Raw genomic sequence first — 6,000 nt, 5'->3', positions numbered from 1 at the left:
GATGGAAACATTATGCTTTGGGGGTGTTTTTCTGCTAAGGGGACAGGACAACTTCACTGCATCAAAGGGACGATGGACTGTCAAATCTTGGGTGAAAACCTCCTTCCCTCAGCCAGGGCATTGAAAATGGGTCGTGGATGGGTATTCCAGCATGACAATGACCCAAAACACACGGCCAAGGAAACAAAGGAGTGGCTCAAGAAGAAGCACATTAAGGTCCTGGAGTGGCCTAGCCAGTCTCCAGACCTTAATCCCATAGAAAATCTGTGGAGGGAGCTGAAGGTTCGAGTACCAAACGTCAGCCTCGAAACCTTAATGACCTGGAGAAGATCTGCAAAGAGGAGTGGGACAAAATCCCTCCTGAGATGTGTGCAAACCTGGTGGCCAACTACAAGAAACATCTGACCTCTGATTGCCAACAAGGGTTTTGCCACCAAGTACTAAGTCATGTTTTGCAGAGGGGTCAAATACTTATTTTCCTCATTAAAATGCAAATCAATTTATAACATTTTTGACATGCGTTTTTCTGTATTTTTTTTGTTTGTTATTCTGTCTCTCACTGTTCAAATAAATCTACCATTAAAATTATAGACTGAGCATGTCGTTGTCAGTGGGCAAACGTACAAAATCAGCAGGGGATCAAATACTTTTTTCCCTCACTGTAGTTACTCTATCATTAGTAAATATCAGTTTAATTTGTTCATTGCCAAGCCGACAAGGTGGCGCAGTGCCCCTTTTATTTAGGGAGAACCCTGGCATAGTGACCATATCTTGGTTTTAAATGTCTTAAATGGGCACTTCCGATTTTTGCGGTATTTCCTGGAACTCTCTGGATAAATATGCATTTTTAGAAGTATTGAAACTTGGTCGATTTTTTGAAAATATTCATCCCTACCAGCCACATACCGGCCAACCAAGACTTCTCTGGCTGAATACACTTGAGTACTACGAACACAAAACATCAGCTACTTTATAACTGTCTAGTATGACCCCATTGATCCCTCTTTTTGCTGACTAGAAACATTGGGACACAACCGTTGTTTTCTATCTGTCATATCCTGAAACATCAGCTTCTCAATATAGGAGCTGACAACGGATCATTGTGATACATATTATACAGAGAAATAATTTCCAGTGTTCAGAATAATCATTGCCCTTTCCTTCCCTTCCAATTTGTGTGAATTTCTAAGGAACAGTAGCTAGATAATATATAACCATAACAATTTTTTCTAGCTGTTACATTTAACGTAAAACCCTATTTTAAAGCAGGGGGCACTTAGAAAATGAACATACTTTCTCTGTCTGCCAGCTTCTGTATGTACAGTTTGACATCATATTAGCATTGCACATAGGGCTGGGCGAAATGGCCTAAAAATGGCATCTCAATTTTTTCAAACTTTTTGCCGATTCACGATATACAGTGCATTCGTAAAGTATTCAGACCCGTTGACTTTTTCCACATTTTGTTACATTACAGCCTTATTCTAAAATGTATTAAATCATTTTTTCTCCTCATCGATCTACATACATACCCCATAATGACAAAGAAAAAACATGTTTGTAGAATTTCTTGCACATTTATAAAAACAAACAAATGGAAATATCACATTTACATAAGTATTCAGACTCTTTACTCAGTACTTTGTGGAAGCACCTTTGGCAGCGATTACAGCCTCAAGATTTCTTGGGTATGATGCTACAAGCTTGCACACCTGTATTTGAGGAGTTTCTCCCATTCTTCTCTGCAGATCCTCTCAAGCTCTGTCGGGTTGCATGGGGAGCGTTGCTGCACAGCTATTTTAAACTCTCTCCAGAGATGTTAGATCAGGTTCAAGTCCGGGCTCTGGCTGGGCCACTCAAGGACATTCAGAGACTTGTCCCGAAGCCAATCCTGCATTGTCTTGGCTTAGGGTCGTTGTCCTGTTGGAAGGTGAACCTTCGCCCCAGTCTGAGGTCCTGAGCGCTCTGGAGCAGGTTTTCATCAAGGATCTCTCTGTACTTTGCTCCGTTCATCTTTCCCTCGATCCTGACTAGTCTCCCAGTCCCTGCCGCTGAAAAACATCCCCACAGCATGACGCTGCCACCACCATGCTTCACCGTAGGGATTGTGCCAGGTTTCTTCTAGAAGTGACGCTTGGCATTCAGGTCAAAAAGTTCAATCTTGGTTATAGACTCAGCGAATCTTGTTTCTCATGGTCTGAGAGTCCTTTAGAGCCCTTTGGCAAACTCCAAGCGGACTGTCATGTGCCTTTTACTGAGGAGTGGCTTCCGTCTGGCCACTCTACCACTCTACTGATTGGTGGAGTGCTGTCCTTCTGGAAGGTTCTCCCATCTCCACAGAGGAGCTCTGTCAGAGTGACCATCGGGTTCTTGGTCACCTCCCTGACCAAGGCCCTTCTCCCCCGATTGCGATTTGGCCAGGCAGCCAGCTTTAGAAAGAGTCTTGGTGGTTACAAACTTCTTCCATTTAAAGAATGATGGAGGCCACTGTGTTCTTGGGGACCTTCAATGCTACAGAAATGTTTTGGTACCCTTCCCCAGATCTGTGCATCGACACAATCCTGTCTCGGAGATCTATGGACAATACCTTCGACCTCATGGCTTGGTTGTTTCTGACATGCACTCTCAACTGTGGGACCTAATATAGACAGGTGTGTGCCTTTTTAAATCATGTCCAATCAATTGAATTTACCACAGGTGGACTCCAATCAAGTTGTAGAAACATCTCAAGGATGATCAAAGGAAACAGGATGCACCTGAGCTCAATTTCGAGTCTCATTGTAAAGGGTCTGAATACTAATGTAAATAAGGTATTTTTTAAATAAATTTTTTTAATTTGCAAAAATTTCTACAAACCTGTTTTCGCTTCGTCATTATGGGGTATTATGTGTATTTAATCCATTTTAGAATACGGTTGTAAAGTAACAAAATGTGGGAAAATGGAAAGGGTCTGAATAGTTTCCAAATGCACTGTATATATAGATTTTTAAAACGTTCTCTCTAAATTAGCTTTGTTGCAGAATTAAAGGTTAATACACTGCATGTACAATTATACCTAGGTTAAATACACTGCTCAAAAAAATAAAGGGAACACTAAAATAACACATCCTAGATCTGAATGAATGAAATAATGTTATTAAATACTTTTTTCTTTACATAGTTGAATGTGCTGACAACAAAATCACACAAAAATTATCAATGGAAATCAAATTTATCAACCCATGGAGGTCTGGATTTGGAGTCACACTCAAAATTAAAGTGGAAACCACACTACAGGCTGATCCAACTTTGATCTAATGTCCTTAAAACAAGTCAAAATGAGGCTCAGTAGTGTGTGTGGCCTCCACGTGCCTGTATGACCTCCCTACAACGCCTGGGCATGCTCCTGATGAGGTGGCGGAGGGTCTCCTGAGGAATCTCCTCCCAGACCTGGACTAAAGCATCCGCCAACTCCTGGAAAGTCTGTGGTGCAACGTGGCGTTGGTGGATGGAGCGAGACATGATGTCCCAGATGTGCTCAATTGGATTCAGGTCTGAGGAACGGGCGGGCCAGTCCATAGCATCAATGCCTTCCTCTTGCAGGAACTGCTGACACACTCCAGCCACATGAGGTCTAACATTGTTTTGCATTAGGAGGAACCCAGGGCCAACCACACCAGCATATGGTCTCACAAGGGGTCTGAGGATCTCATCTCGGTACCTTATGGCAGTCAGGCTACCTCTGGCGAGCACATGGAGGGCTGTGCGGCCCCCCAAAGAAATGCCACCCCACACCATGACTGACCCACCGCCAAACCGGTCATGCTGGAGGATGTTGCAGGCAGCAGAACGTTCTCCACGGCGTCTGTCACATGTGCTCAGTGTGAACCTGCTTTCATCTGTGAAGAGCACAGGGCACCAGTGGCGAATTTGCCAATCTTGGTGTTCTCTGGCAAATGCTAAACGTCCTGCACGGTGTTGGGCTGTAAGCACAACCCCCACCTGTGGACGTCGGGCCCTCATACCACCCTCATGGAGTCTGTTTCTGACCGTTTGAGCAGACACATGCACATTTGTGGCCTGCTGGAGGTCATTTTGCAGGGCTCTGGCAGTGCTCCTCCTGCTCCTTCTTGCACAAAGGCGGAGGTAGAGGTCCTGCTGCTGGGTTGTTGCCCTCCTAAGGCCTCCTCCACGTCTCCTGATGTACTGGCCTGTCTCCTGGTAGTGCCTCCATGCTCTGGACACTACGCTGACAGACACAGCAAACCGTCTTGCCACAGCTCGCATTGATGTGCCATCCTGGATGAGCTTGACTACCTGAGCCACTTGTGTGGGTTGTAGACTCCGTCTCATGCTACCACTAGAGTGAAAGCACCGCCAGCATTCAAAAGTGACCAAAACATCAGCCAGGAAGCATAGGAACTGAGAAGTGGTCTGTGGTCACCACCTGCAGAACCACTCCTTTATTGGGGGTGTCTTGCTAATTTCCTATAATTTCCACCTGTTGTCTATTCCATTTGCACAACAGCATGTGAAATGTATTGTCAATCAGTGTTGCTTCCTAAGTGGACAGTTTGATTTCAAAGAAGTGTGATTGACTTGGAGTTACATTGTGTTGTTTAAGTGTTCCCTTTATTTTTTTGAGCAGTGTATAAGAAATCCACAACCATAATATCCACTATTAATGTAATCAAAAATAGTTTAACCTGCTTTTTGCAATAATCACTGATCTGGCTTTCAAGTCTATGAAAATACATTTCTTGTTACAAATTTAACCAGAACCATGCACAATGCACATCCACTAATAATGACCAACTTCTTGTAGCAGGCATTATAGAAAATGAACACAGGTCTCAAACAATCTCTCAAGCACAAGCCCACATGCTAGTAAGTAGCCAGCTAATCTTTATATTTAAAGTCTAGCCAACTTAGATCCATTTTCTTGCTAACAAGGTAGAACAGTTTAACTGTTATGAATACACCCTTCTATCAGTCTCCAACTGTTTGAACAACATAGCCTGTTCACTTTGTTAAGATATTGAAATCAAGTGGCCTATCTGGTTAACACTAGAACCGCCATAGGCCAACAGCCACTGATGTTTGATTTTGCAACAACAGCAAAAAATCAGCCCCCCCCCCCCCAAAAAAAAGCTATAATAATAATATGCCATTTAGCAGATACTTTTATCCAAAGCAACTTACAGTCATGCGTGCATAATTTTTTTAAACATATGGGTGGTCCCGGGGATCGAACCCACTACCCTGGCGTTACAAGCGCCATGCTCTACCAATTGAGCTACAGAGGACCACATGTCCTGCTCCTTCCATTGCTTTTCCTAAATGTTTGTATTTTACACTGCTCATTTGTCAGAATTTTGAAATCACAAACAGAAAAGTATTTAGAGCCTTTTTACCTGTTTTTTTCACACCTATTCCCAACTTAACCCACCAAGACAATGTGCTGTAGGACGTTGGTACCCAGACAGGCATTAATGCGTCTCTCTCGCCACACTGAATGAATAACAAATGGATGAATGGGCGATAATTGTGCACCTTACTTCAGACCTAACTGAATGATAAGGAGGGTGAAGAGGTTGATTTAATTTAGAAAGACAATAGTGTAATGATGAGTTTGTGTTATGCCTATTTATCAGCAGCAAATAATTTGACCGTGGGCCTTGCGGGTTGATACCATTCTCTTTTACGTTTTACTTTGTAAAAAGAGGCTGTTATGGGACTGTTGTATTTACTATAACTCAATTACTAATCAAATGTATTGTAAGGGAAACAAAAACATGCTACATGTTGCAGTAGGCTTTTAGAATAATGCTAAACATCAGCCTGCACAGCCGGCCCATCGAAACTACACCTAAACTATACCAAAACTAATTTCACACATAATAAGAGTTAGCCTATAGACAAGATTACATTGACAATAATCTGATGAGTGACAATATTAGGCCTATCAGTTGTGAAATTGTACATGGGCACATCTTGTAATTGACAGATGCCAGGAAAGGA

Source organism: Coregonus lavaretus (genome assembly GCF_964263955.1).
Source record: "Coregonus lavaretus genome assembly, chromosome: 10".
Classification (NCBI taxonomy): Eukaryota; Metazoa; Chordata; class Actinopteri; order Salmoniformes; family Salmonidae; genus Coregonus; species Coregonus lavaretus.
This window is presented reverse-complemented; position numbering follows the sequence as displayed.